Source organism: Capra hircus, chromosome 7 (assembly GCF_001704415.2).
Source record: "Capra hircus breed San Clemente chromosome 7, ASM170441v1, whole genome shotgun sequence".
In the NCBI taxonomy this organism is placed as follows: domain Eukaryota; kingdom Metazoa; phylum Chordata; class Mammalia; order Artiodactyla; family Bovidae; genus Capra; species Capra hircus.
Window position 1 is genome coordinate 60,501,901 of NC_030814.1, and position 14,403 is coordinate 60,516,303.

The following is a 14,403-nucleotide window of genomic DNA, read 5'->3' on the forward strand; positions in this document are numbered from 1 at the left end:
CCTGGGCTGACTGCTCAGAGTGAGCCAGCAATCACCAACCTGAGATGAGCCTGGGGAGGCTTCCTCCCTCCTGGGCTCACAAGACCCCAAAATCTTTGGAGACCATCTCTCTCCATTCCTGTAATCCCAACAAATGAGATCAAGATTATGGTCAGAGGTGTGTTTAGGAAGATCACCATGGCAGCAAAACAAAGGGTAGTAGATTAGGGGTCAGTGTGAATTAGGAAACGTTTGCAAAAATCCAGGAGAGAAGTGATGAGGTCCCAAACAAAGGCAGTGACTGTGATATGGAGAAGAGAGATGTTGCAGGAGTGAACAAATGAAGGGTGAACAGGGATGTCTTAAAATGATACAGCCTACATTCAGGCATGGGTGGAAGAAGGGGGACAGACAATGCGAGAGGTAGGGGGACGATAAACAATGAGGCCTGTAGGATGAGCAGCCCCTGGAAGCTGCCAGAGGTAATAACATTCTATCTTCCTGCTCTCTGGGTCCCCAGTCAGGCTGGTCCCCCCCAGGCTTTGTGTGTGTGTGTGTGTGTGTGTCTGTGTGCATGCAGAAGTGTCAACCCTGGGCTCCAGGGCCACATCACAGAGAGGTGAGCAATGGGGAGCATCAGGAAAGTGTGATTTAGAGTCTCATTCCCACTGCCCTTCACTGTGCTGGAAGGACAGTTCAATGTAATATATAATTACCGCCGCCCAACAAGGCTGCACTGTACACAAAGCTCCCCACCTTCCTCCCGCTCCCTCCTGCCTGCGTTTAGACTATAAATCAGTTTTCAATCCTGAGTGCTACCTGTAAATGTTCAAGCTCAGGATCCTTGCCTCATATTCCTGCATCCCTGGGGGGTGGTTCAGGCTCTGAGTGACCCCCTTCCCCTAGTCTGATTCTGACATGCTTCTGATACCCTGATTGATGGTAGGAGGGGCAACAGGGGAGCTGGAATTGGCTCTAGGGTCACTGGGACCCTGGCTTGGGGAGTGGGGTGGGTGACTCTGGGTCTACCTGACTTGGCCAGCACACTGGCCAGTGTGCATGCTCCAGATCACTTGGGTAGGAAGACAATGAGGACTTCCCTGGTGGTACAGTGGATAGGAGTCCACCTGCCGCTGCAAGAGATATGAATTCAATCCCTGGTCCAGGAGGATTCCACATGCTGCTAGACAACTAAGCCCGTGGGCCACAAATACTGAGCCAGCACTCTAGAGCCCCAAACCCACAACTACTAAACCTTCGCGCCCTACAGTCCGTGCTCGGCAACAAGAGAAGCCACAGCAATGAGAAGCCCGTGCACCGCAACAAAGAACAGCCCAGCCTTGCTGCAGCTAGAGAAAGCCCATGAGCAGCAATGAAGACCCAGTGCAACCAAAAATAAACAAATAATTTAAAAAAGACAATGAAACTAATCCTTCCTCTAGAAGGGCACTGGAGAAGGAAATGGCAACCCACTCCAGTATTCTTGCCTAGAGAGTCCTGTGGACGGAGGAACCTGGTGGGCTGCTGTCCATAGGGTCGCACAGAGTCGGACACAACTGAAGCAACGTAGCAGCAGCAGAAGGACACCCTCCTCCCAGTGACCACCCTCCTTGGAAAGCGTCCAGAAGAAAGCACCCTCCTCATGTACTGATGTGAGGATGCGGAAGCACAAGCCACGCTCTGCCCTGAGCTGGGGTGGGAAACTCCGTGGTGCACCTTGGGGGTGACAAAAGAACAAATCAAGAGAGGGCTTCCTGATTCCCTGAGGACTTTGATTCTATTTGTTTTAAATGTGGCTGCTTGCCTTGTCACCTTCCTGCCTCTCTTTACCAGGATGACTATAGCGGCCTCCTCATCCCTCCACCTGCATCCACTGGTTCCCTCCGAACACATCCTCCTGCTGAATGGAGGGGAGATCGTGCCTCTTGCTTCCCTGATTAAACCTCTTTGTGAGAGTCCTTCTTCCCTTAGGATAACACCGAATTCCTTCCCAAGGTTCACAAAACCTGACCTTGCCCATCTTCACCACACTAACCTCATCAGGGACTTCCCCTTTTATTGCCTCACACCAGCCACACCGTTGTCCATTTCTCCAACACTCCTGCTACTGAAACCTGAAATATCCTTCCTCCAGCTCCTCCTCTTCTAGGTTCTTCCTGTGTCACCATCCTTCCCTGATGACTCCACCTGAAGTAGGTCCCCCTTTCTATCTCAGCACCCCACTAGTCCACTTTATAGTGCTGTTTATATATAATTTGTAATTCTGTATTCTTGAGCTGGTTTCCTCATCTTTTTGTTTTTTGCGGGGTTTCCCTATTAAACCAGAATTTCTGCAAGGGCAGGGGCGATACTATGTTGTTCACCACTGCATTCCAGATGCTTAGCATAAAGCCTGGCACATAGTAGGTGTTACATATCCTTTGAATAAACTGAATGCATGGCAGGTGGTTGCCAACAGAAGTCCTGGAAGTTGAAGCTGACTCTGCTGACTCCCATCACACCCCCATTTGCAAAGAGCAAACAGATTCCTCCTTCCATAGGAGATCAGGCTTGTACCCACCCTGGGGTAACTAGAAGGGGCTCCCCCAGGGCCTAAGTCCTCCTTTCTCTCTTTTAGGAAAACTCTCCAGCTTTGGCCACTTCTGGCTGTCCGTGGAGCTGCCCCTCCACCATGGGTCAGTGGTCAGTGTTCACCACCTCCCACTCCCCACTGAGGTCCCTGGTTTGCTGCAAATCACAGCCCATTCCAAATCCATACCTGTGCCTACTGGTCAGGACAGAGGAGACGAGCCTGGAAGGGAGGGGTGTCTGGGCCAGGGACTCAAAATAGAAACAGGAAGGGAGGCTGAAGAGGCAGCTCTTCCACGCATTTTAATATCCATGCAGTAAATGCAAATTAACTGAAAGCACCTTTTGAATAAGCAGCTTTTATTGAGGGAGCTGCTCTAATCCGTAAATGGCTTTATTGACCACAAGGAGCTTCCTGGTGGGGGAGGAGGTGGGAAATATAAACCCGCTGTCAGGAATTGCTCCGCAGCGCCCTTGTCCCTGCGTTTTTAGATTCCAGACATGCTTCTTGTGGCTAATGGAACTTGCAGATCTCTAACCTCGGCTTCCACATTCCACTCTCCACCCCTGCCGGAGTCTGGGGAGCCTGCCCTCTGGGTTTGCGGGTGGCTCAGGCTGCTGGATGCTGCATGGCTGATCTAGATGCTGAGTGAACCTCAGGGCTGTAAGCAACCGAGCGTGGCTCCAGTGATATGGCTCTGGGCTCTCTGGTATAGCTCTACACCTGGGCACATGAAATAAGCCCATGCCTGTGTAAAAGGTACGTGCACTGTGTTTGTGTCCATTTACACACACCCTTGGGAACAAGCGTAACTGTATGCCTGTGTGGCTGTGTGTGTCTGTGTCTGCAGCCTCCCCTCAGGTCTCCAGCCATTTGTATTCCTTCTCAGGTTATAGGGGCCTGGCCTCAGCTGAGGAATCATGTTTTTTCAAGGACTAATGACTTTATCAGAATGATAATGAACTGATGACACACGGAAGCTCCCAGGCTCTGGAGAGAAGCCAGAGAACAACTGGGAACAGAATGGAGGTTGGTGGAACTTGGGGATCCAAGGACCTTGTCTCTCAGCAGTCCACTCCGACTCTGTTCAGATTTTAGAGGGTAAGGGGATGTACGAAAGAAACCCAAGTGAAGTCGCTCAGTCGTGTCTGACTCCTTGCGACCCCATGGACTGTAGCCTACGAGGGTCCTCTGTCCATGGAATTTTCCAGGCAAGAGTACTGGAGTGGGTTGCCATTTCCTTCTCCAGGGGATCTTCCCCACCCAGGGATTGAACCTGGGTCTCCCGCATTGCAGGCAGACGCTTTACCATCTGAGCCACCAGGGAAGCCAAAAGAAACCCAAAGGATGTTGGAAATATGTTATCAGTATTCCTGGCCTGGTCTACCTGCCTTTTCTAGGAGCCTCCAATCCCTGCATTGCTGTCTCTCTTGACCATGGTTGTGAGTTGTGAGTGGTAAGGCTGGCTACTCTACTCTCCCAGTCTCTGCCATCTGGCCCTCACCCAAAGCCAAGTCCTACCCAGAGATGGGAGGAGGGGACTGCCTCTAGATATAGGATAACAAAGAATTCTGAGATGGTCAGGGACACATAATCAGGCCTTGAGGCAAAAACTGGAAAGTTATCCCTTGAACATGCAGCCTGTCAAGGCTAATCGGCCTCAATGATCTTTCATAATGGATTTAGGGCCAGGTGACTTGTCACTGGGGAAAGGAAAGGAGAGTGCAGAAGCTTATAGACTATCCATGCTGGAGGGACCTGGATTACAGAACAGAGACTTCTCTCATTGGTCAGAGAAGATAAGTGACACTCCTCTCCTAAAGGTTTCAGACACACTTCATACAGACCTGGCTTACAGCACACAGGGGCTTGCTTCACTGAAAAGCCCCCTACTCCACTGCACCAAGAGACAGCCACTTTTCCCCAAGCTGAAGAGCTCCAGCCCCCTTAGCAAAGCCTGGAACACAGTAAGTGTTCAATAAATACTAGTTGTTGTGAATATTAGGGCTTCCCAAGTGGCGCTAGTGGTAAAGCACCCACCTGCAAATGCAGGAGACATAAGAGACATGGGTTCGATCCCTGGGTCAGGAAGATCCCCTGGAGGAAAGCTTGACAACCAACCCCAGTATCCTTGCCTGGAGAATCCCATGGACAGAGGAACCTGGTGGGCTACAGTCCATAGGTTCACAGAGAGTCGGACCCTGGCCTCCACTGTGGCCTCTCCTTGCTCAGTCCTGGCTTTCTCTGGGCCCTGCAGGGAGTCCTCCTTCTGTCCCAGGAAGTCCCAGTGACCTTTCCCTCAAGTCTGCAAATATATTCTTGGCGAGTCTTGGAAATAAAATTGTGCTCAACATTTGTATAGGGCTTTTCTGCTGCCCAGGCCTTTACAGACATTAGCTAATTAAATGGAGGAGGATGAGACAGAACAGGACCCGGTCTCTGCAGTCAGGATTCCAGGCCCTCCTGACCAAGGTGGCTTCAGCCTTATTTTTCCTCTATTCTTTTTCTGCAAGATTGGACTCACCCTGAAGAAGAAACTTCTGGGGAGTTGGCCACTGAGACAGAAAGCAAAGTGAGAGGAGAGAGTGTAACAATATGTTGAGGGACTTCCCTGGTCATCCAGTGGCTCAGACTCCTCACCCGCAATGCAGGAGACTCAAGTTCGATCCCTGGTCAGAAAACTAGATCCTGCATGCCAAAACTAAAGATCCCGCATGCCACAATGAAGCTCAAAGATCTTGCATGCCCCAACCAAGACCTGGTGCAGTCAAGCAAATAAAATAAAATAAATATTTTTAAAATAATAAAAAAATAATATGTTGAGTAGGTAAGAGTCTTCCTGATGTCATTCTGTCACATATCCAGTCATATCCAGCAACTGGCTTGGTCTAAAAGTGTAATTATGTGTCTTCCACGAAGGGGTCAGTCACCTTCTTGCCCTTTGGAGGAGGATATCAGGACAGAAAGACAGTAACTAGAGCCAGAGCAGGTTGTCAAAGGTCCTTCCCAGAGAGCTAGGGGTCCTGTTCTTGGTCTAGGGACAGTGTCGACCTCTCAGCCTACCTGGGAGTCACAAACTGGACAGTGGTTCCTAGCCTAGAGAGAAGCACATAAACCTCTGCCCTACCCTGCTCTTCCTGGCCATGAGGGCTGGAGGGGAGCCATCCTCAGCATCAGCAGAATTTCTCATTGCACTGCTCCCCACCTACTCCCCACCACCCTCAGACCCTACCTGTGTCAGCAGGGAATCACAGTGTGGAACTGTACTCCAATGGGCAGCAAGTCAATTCCCACCTGGGGAGGAGAGAAAGAAGGAGAGATGGGAGTGGGGAGGTTATCATGGACTAGAACTAGGGAAAAGACCAGAGAGAAACAGAGACCAGTTACAGAGGAAGACATAGGCCATGTTTCAGACTGAGACTGTGGGGGAGGAAAGAAGACTGGAAAGAGATAGGGAGCAAGAAACAGCCCCTCAGGTAATAACTGTGTAGAGACTGAGGATTTCTTGGTACAGCCAGGAACACCCCCAAGTAGAAATGCCCCCAGGAGGCCTGAGAGAGCTGCCATGAATCCTGGAAGAGCCACATACCCCACCCACCAACCACCCAGAAGGACAAAATCCACAGGTGCCCACCTCAGATGTGTGGGCTCCTCCAAGAGGCAGGTGGTGTACATTCTCCTCCCTGATCCCCTCACAGGGACTGCAGCCTGGAGACTCAGGACCTCCTCCTGTGGTGAGTATCCTCCCCTCCCCGGGCCTGCTCCTGCCCACCATGATCCCATTCATCTGCCTTGTGCTGACTGGGGAGTCAGCAATTCTGGAGGCCCCGCCAAGTCCAGCAGAGAAGGACCTGACCTTCTCTCACCGTAATTATCTGTCTCATTAAAAATAGGCATTGAACTTCATAAAACCAATTAAGACTTCAGGGCCAGGGCATAGAAGCAAGCTGGAGTCCAGGCAACACTGGTGACTGTGTGAGCCAACTCCAAGGACAGAGCAGTACGTGACAGCTCCCTCCTCTCAGTCCCTGCCCCAAAGGCTGCTAAGCTCCTGCAGCTGTAACAGAAGAGGCTGAGGTCAGACCCAAAGAAAGACTGGCTGAATGGCTGGCAGGGGCTGTGAGGATTCTTCCCTTTTGTGACTGGCAGCCTAGCAGAGACTGGTTCCTCCCTCCCATAGCCCTCTGTGGTTTCAGAAAACCTCAAGAGCTTCCCATCAAGTTACCAAGGCAACCACAGCCCAGCAAGATGCACAGTGATGATGAAGAGAGAGCGTGAGCAGAGACTGACAGCAGTCCCCTGACAGGATGTCAGGGCAGGAACACACATTCCAGGGTGAGCAAAGAGGCAGAGGCTTCAGGCCAGAGAAACATCCCCTACCTCCCTGTCCAGTCTATTCCAGGACTTGTTTTCCTGCAGCCCAGTTCCAGGTGGGTGAGAAGGCAGGTGAGAACACAGCTTCCCGCACTGTTGGGGGGATGGTGGGCATCTCCTCCACAGCTTCCCAAAATGGCACATGTTGTCGCTCCTGGCCCCAACCTCTGCTTTTAAAATCCACTGGTTAATGTCAGGTAAGGATTTTCTTCGGAGAAGGAAATGGCAACCCACTCCAGTGTTCTTGCCTGGAGAATCCCAGGGACAGAGGAGCCTGGGAGGCTGCCGTCTATGGGGTCGCCCAGAGTCGGACACGACTGAAGCAACTTAGCAGCAGCGGCAAGGATTTTCTTATGTGTGGTTCAGTGGCAAATATTTAAATACTGATTTTGAAAAGAAAAAAAAAAAATCCAGTGGGACTCCTTTTCATAACCACCTGCTCTCTCCATTCAGGAGGCAGAGTTGCTAAGGGATCATGAGCACAGGCTGTTTTGGAATCGAGTTTGGTTCTTGCTATGGTCACTTTCTAAGACTCTTGGGCAAGTCAATTCTCTCTCAGTCTCAGTTTCCCTTAGCTGAAACTGGGGATAGTATGATAAATTCTCAGGACTTAATTCTGGTTCGATCCCTGGGTTGGGAAGATACCCTGGAAAAGAGAAGGGCTACCCACTCCAGTATTCTTGCCTGGAGGATCCTATGGACAAAGAAGCCTAGCGGGCTACAGTCCATTGGCTCACGAAGAGCTAGATACAACTAAGCAACTGACACTTTCAATAATATCATACATATAATGTGCTCGTGCAAGGCCTGGTACAGGGTGACTTTTTGCTTTGTTTTTAAATTTTTGGCCACACCTCGTGGCATGTGGGATCCTGGCTCCCCAAATAAGAATCAAACCCATGTTCCCTGCATTGGAAGCAGAGTCTCAACCAACCACTGGACCTCCAGGGAAGTCCCACTGGGTCAGTTTCCTTTTTTTTTTTTTAATTTAGCTGCTAAACGTTTTATCCTTATTAGTAGCATTTTAATTTTTATTATAATTGTGTGCTTCCATTTACTCACCTGTAAAAGAGGAGTCATGATTCAATGGGTCAAAGATTGAACAAGATAAAGCATGTAAAATGCTTAGAACAGTATCTTCCCCTTAGAAAGTGCATAATGAATTGGACCTGTAATTATTATGATTTCTACAACTCCCTTGCCACTCCCCCCCCAGCCCCCACCCCCACCAAGCCTTCAGATTAGGTACCTGGAAGTTATCCCTGAGTTGGCCCAAATTCCTAGCTCCCTAAGTAGTACTGGCTGTGAAAAGGAGGCTTCTGGAACTGTACTAAACTTCTAACTCACTTCTGGACCAAGAATAAATCTTTAACTTCTGCACTCCCTCATTTCCATCTCAGGAGCCTTAGGTTCCCTGTGCAGGCTAATGTCCAGCTAGATCAGCATCCTGAAGGAAAGGGGTTATGGTCATTTAGAAGGGAAAAAGGTCAGCCACCAAGTTAGGGTAGGGGACACAAGAGAATAAACGAAAGACACATGGGTGGAGTTACAATGCCTTTTAAAGGTTCCTGTCTTTTGCTGGTCCAGCTGAGGCCTCATTTCCGTAAGGAGATCTCAGATATGACAAACAGTTGCAGACTGCTCCCAAATACTTGCCATCTTCCTCTCAGGAAACATCAACACTCCTCTAGGGCCCAGTCACACTTCTGACCTTTGAGACCCATGAACTGGCCTGTCTGTGATGCAGTCTTCCTCATACTCAGCCCTTTCCGCACATCTGTACCTCATGATTCAGTCACACACAAACTGCATGGGAGGGTGTCCCAGGGTCTCCAATATATGCTGCAAGCTTCAAGCCTGGGCTAAAACTACAGCTGGAAGAACTTAGGTGAAACCTCAGGAAAATGTCCTGGTTCCAGGAGCTGGGAGACACAGAGAAAAAGGCTACAGGTAAGCTATGGAATTTGCACCTCTGGAGATTTTCATCTGGAGCAGGCCCAGTCCCCAATCTCTACTGCCCTAAAGAGCTTGAGAATTAATCCCTCAGTGGTGGGTAGGTGGGGCTGGGGCTCTCTGGACCCTAAAGACACTGGAGCCAGGGCCTGCTACATTGGGCTTGTCTTCCCACTCTCCTTACCCTCCCCTCCTCCACAGCCTGGAGGACCGTGGCCTTAATGTTTATAGCCACCCTGAGGCCTGTGGGATGAAGCGGGGCCCTGAAGGCCTGGGAATTCCTGCAGAGCCAGACTGTAGAGAAAAGTAGTGATTTGGGGTTCTGAAGTCAGAAATCAGTTCTGAGGATGACTTGGACTTGTACTCCCCCAGAATAAACTCACAGGTTTGGCCCTGTGCTTGAGAAGGAAATGGCAACCCACTCCAATATTCTTGACTGGGAAATCCCATGGACAGAGGAGCCTGGTAGGCTACAGTCCATGGGGTTGCAAAGAGTCGGACAGAACTTAGCGACTAAACAACCACCACCTCAGCTCTGCTAGTGATACCTGAAATCCTGTCCTCTACCACCAGCCACGTATACTGGCCTCCCCACATTGTTTGAACAGAGACAGCTACTGATACATGCATTTTACCATCCCTGTGCCCTTAAGTCAATACTCACACAGGCCCTGTTACTAGAGAAGAGGCTTTGAGATGACTGGGTGGTGGATGAGGAAATCTGAGGGAGATGAGTGGAGGAAAGTAGGAGTAGGGGTCCTTGGGAAGTCTCTTCTTAGGGGCTTTTCCTCAGGGCATCTGCTGCCCAGAAAGCCTCAACCGGGTCAGCTATGGGTCAGGAATGAGCCACACCCCACCAATCTTCTCAGCACTCCTACTGAGTAGATCTCCTACCCCATCCCCATCAGACTCCCAAACAAGTCCAGGATAGTCACAGAGAACTGTGTTCAGTCTGGGAAAAATAGAAAAAGTCTCTCCCGTTTCCCCACCATGATGAAGAATCTAGTGGACACGGCATGAGTATTAGCAACACAGATTAATCTGGAAGTCATTCTGAAGAAAATATAGCTCCCCAAAGACAGCTAAACCACTATTAGCTGCTAAGGACTAGCAAGGGGCCAGGAGTTAAACTGTCCCCAAAATGGGACCCATTTGGTCTTGGCCATAGCTCCCAGATAGAGACCTGCCCTCCCAACTAATCTCCCAGAGGCAGAAGTCAGCCCAAGGAGTCTCAGGGAATATTTAGAAAAGCGATTTTTCTCTCAAGTCTCTGTCTGCCTGCTAGAAAAAGACTACTTCCAACTCTCAAAGGATTTGCCCTGTTCACCCTCAGAATGACAGGTGGATACACAAAATTTCTATTATGTTCAGAGTCCAGGCTGAAGATGGTCCCTAGAATCCTCTCCTGGGATGACCCAGGAGTGCCCCCTGCTGCCAGGCTTGTCTGAAGCCCGTTTGGGGTGAAAGAAAGAAGGCGTGTTAAAGCCCATTCTAGTTGCTCCAGCAGAAGGGGCCACGCTTTATGCTACTGTCTCCACACATCACCCAAGTCAGAGCTGGATCTCCCCAGGAGTCACTGAGTATGGGAACAGCCAGAGAGGAGCTATCTGGGAGCAGGACAACACACCGGGGCCCTGCAGCCTGGCCTCCGGTACATGCCCAGAGCTCAGAGGAGGGCTGTCCACTCTGCAGGGGTCCGTGGCTTCAGGAGAGGAGTCAGGTTCCATGGGCAAAGTCAGCCACCTTCTCTGTGCCCCAGAGAGAGGCTGTGCTACATTCGGTGAATCACCTTAGTGAGAGCGCGGTGGGAGATAGACACAGGAGAGACCCCGCTTCTCCCCAGAAACTCCCTCAGATGCCAGTGAGACATGACCAAATTTATCACTGACAATACAAATAAGAATAGCTGTTTCCAAAAAGACCTTTGGCTCCATGTCTGTAAGCTCAGGAGAAACTAGAAGATTCTTCAGGTCTCTTTAGCTCCAACATTCTGTGAGCCTATAGGATTCCACAGCCCATCCTATCCCTAGTGGCTGCCTTTTGTCCTGACCACCCACTACTCTTCACTCCTAGTTCTTTCTTTAACCTAATTTAAATCTGTCTTGCTGCATGCTAAATAGGGACAGCTAGGAGGGAGGGTCTTCTTCCAACACTTCCTGTTTTCAAGATCAGAGACAGAGAGGGAAGCCAGAGGGGGGTGGTGTGTGCATGTGGGTGCGGGGAGACAGGACACAGAGAAACCCAGAGAAGAAGAAGGAGCAAAATAAGGGGTGGAGAGATGACCAGCTAAGACCCAAGTGAATGTCTGAGAGAAACCTTCTGACTGGCTGGAGAGGTAGAGAACAAACCTCAGGACTGCCTCTAGTCCTTTTCCCCCTAAATGGTTCACAGGTACACCTCTGCACTCTCACTAAACGGTGTGTGAGCATGCATGAACATGTACATCCTGTGCTGTGCTTAGTTGCTCAGTCGTGCCCAGCTCTTTGCTTCCCCATGGACTGTAGCCCGCCAGGCTCCTCTGTCCATGGGGATTCTCCAGGCAAGAATACTGGAGTGGGTTGCCATGCCCTCTTCCAAGGGATCTACCCAATCCAGGGATCAAACCCAGGTCTCCCGAATTGCAGGCAAATTCATGGGTGCTTAGACTGTGGGAAAGGCCTAGCTGGATGTGGGGCTGGAGAGGGAAGCAGTTCTTTCCTGGCCAGAGAGTTCTGCCCCTACCTGCATAATTACGTTCCCTTTCACAGCCCACCTCCCAGCCTCCAAGCCTTCCAGCACTAGGTCTTTGTGATTTCAAAACAGCTCCCTGCCTGAATGCCACCTCCAGGAAGTGCTGAGCTGGTCAAATGAGGGGATGCAAAGAAGGAAAGCAATCCCATTCCCTCCAGAGCATGACCTCCATCAAACACCCTCCTTTTACCTCCCCTCCCCTCCACCTGTTTCATCACTGCCACCAACAGCTGCAGGAAGTCCTCCTCACCCAGAGCAGTGGACTGCAAGGAACAGCCCACTTAGGGGTGGGCGGGGATAGGTCTGGGGCAGCAACATTCTCAGCAATGCCAATACCCTCTGCCTCCCTTCTCCCATAAGTAAAGAAACAAAAGGGAAAGTCCTCCCAGTCAGTCCTTACAGCCACTTTGCAGTCATACCAGCTCCCTGAAATCCCTGCCCAAGTTGTCCACAATTCTGCCCTTCCAAGAGAGCCTATATTTCTCAGACTTTTGAAAGTCACTCTAGGATATCTCACCCTGAAAGACAGATCTGCTCTTAGAATGCAGGAAGACAGTGATGAATTCGCCCACACGCTAGCAACCTACTTCCATTAACTCCTGTGTCCAAATAATTTCTTTAAATCACCAAAGATGAGGCTGGGGGAGGGGACGGCAAGTCTGACATCAATATTCAGTGGGGATTCCTCCTCCAACCTGGCCAGGGCCAGACAGGAGAAAAACCCAGCACATCCATACTCTGGAGACTTCTGGAGCAAAGTGAAGGAAATGAGACCCCACACCGGCATCCCACAGTGTCTCCTGTGACCTCAGCTATCTTCAAGTCATTCCACTCCCTTGGATTCTTGGAAAAACAACACAGACGTGGGTCTATGCACCCCTTCCTCGGGGCTTTCAGAGGTCTGGCTGTTCCTGGACAGGGCTGGGGTGCTCCTCAGAGCATCTTGACCCCTTAGGCAGACAAGAGAGCAAGAGAGCACCGTTCCCTGTGTGATCAGCATTCGGGGGACCCAGAAGGGCAGGGCACAAGAAGGATAACAGGTAAGATAGAAGACAGATAAGCTCTGTACTGCGGTTCCCAGTTTACCCATTTCTTCTCAAATTTCCCTATTTAATCCCCTCATTTTACAGTTGAGGAAGTAGAGACTCAGGAGTTGACCTGCCCAAAGCTACCAGCTAGAAAAGGGATAGATCTGAGTCCAGCACTGGTCTTCTCTTCAGGGAGATTACATCCTGGTAGTTTAGGAGACCAGGAAACAGGTAACATTTCAGCTGCTAAGTACGTCCACCTATCCTTGGCTCTGGAACATGGTATCATCAGCTCAAAACTACAGTTCTAGCCCCTGCCCTGCTTACACTGCCTGCCTCTAAGCCAGTCTCCAGCTGGATGTTTGTATGCTTGGGGGTGGGCCAGGTGGGGCCCAGAAGGCAGAAGGGACAGAGAAGGGAAATGCTGGCATTTCTCCAGGGCCCAGGAGTGGCAGAGAGAATGAGAAGTGGGCAGATGGGCCTAAACGGGCCACGTGGGAAGGCTGGGCTACAGGAAAAATGTGGGCACAATGTGGCCAGGCTAAAACATGGCTGTGCCCAATTGGCAACCTGAGCAGTTTTCCTTTCCTCCATTCTCCCAACCTCCCTCCAAACTGCCTGCTTCAGATGTGATTCTTTCCAAATGGGCTCCCCTCCCCCACAAAGGGCTGGCATGTGGAGGGAGGTTGTGGACTTATTACTGACATCGCAGCCTCCTTCCAGCAGCAGCAGGCTGGGGAGCTGGCAGCCCAGACCACAATAGGAGCAGCTTGTGATGGTCTGTTCCAGCAGATTGGACAGGGTTTCCCATGTCTCAGACCTGAGGCCGAGGGGCCAGGATACAAAATGCAGGAAAGAGGAGGCCCCCAAAGTCTTGGCCAATGGGCTGGCTTATTGGTGGCTTGAAATATACAGGTTTTCCTTGTCTGGGAAAAGTCAGCATTATATAGCCCTGTGATCCTGACTGGCTGCAGAGACTGAGTGTTGGGATCCCCCTTAAAGGTGCTCAACCTGTCCCAGGCCCTGGAGTTCCCAGAAATGAGGGAAGAGCAAGTAGGAACCAGTCACTGGCACTTGTTGGCTCCCTCCATGCCTCTTAATAGGTAGAAACTCAACTATTCTTTCAAGTATCTCATTGAAGGGAGTAGTGGGGAGAACAACTTTTCCTCCCAGGGTCTTGTGGAACTGCCAGTAGTTTGAATTATCTAGTGAGACCAAATGCATCAAGAGACGTTAAGTGGAGCAAGATACAAATATTGCAACTCTGAGACTGGATTCAAGGCATGACCTCTTCTCTGAGAATATTATCTATTACCCTTAAATGTGTGCGTGCATGGTCAATCGCTCAGTTGTTGCATGAGGGCCACTGATACAGCAATATGTTCCCAAAGAAGCTCATCGTCTTCTAATGTAGGAGAGAAGGCGGGGGGAGGTATCTTCTTATTTCAGCTAAAGTGACCAAGGGGCCTAATCCGGCATCTCTACTAAAATGGAAGTATAATGGAGGTGGGAAGACAAGTTACCGTGAATAAGATGGGCCTCCTACACTAACATGAATCATTCTCAGGACACCTCTGAGCCTATCTAGGCCCTGATCTTTGTCTAGATGCTTCTCTCTAGCTAAGGCTGGGAAGCCGATGCAGACACTTACAACCTCACTCTTCACGGAGCAGCCATTAAGGAGCCTGATTAGCAGAGCCCCATGCTGGGCTGCTAATGGGTTGGGGACATTAAGCATAAATGGTTTCCCAGTCCTGGGCTGAGCAGAGT

At 50.4% G+C, this 14,403-nt stretch overlaps 1 long non-coding RNA gene and 1 other non-coding gene across 2 annotated transcripts in view; both read right to left on the reverse strand.

The window, feature by feature from the left end:
- Positions 1 to 14,403, reverse strand: part of LOC108636363 — a 102,120-nt gene that overhangs the window by 27,001 nt on the left and 60,716 nt on the right. Inside the window, exon 3 of the long non-coding RNA XR_001918300.1 lies at positions 5,781 to 5,842. This is a non-coding gene — a long non-coding RNA (uncharacterized LOC108636363). The remainder of the gene's footprint in view (positions 1 to 5,780; positions 5,843 to 14,403) is intronic.
- Positions 3,804 to 3,875, reverse strand: TRNAC-GCA. The gene has a single exon. It is a non-coding gene; the product is annotated as a tRNA-Cys (tRNA).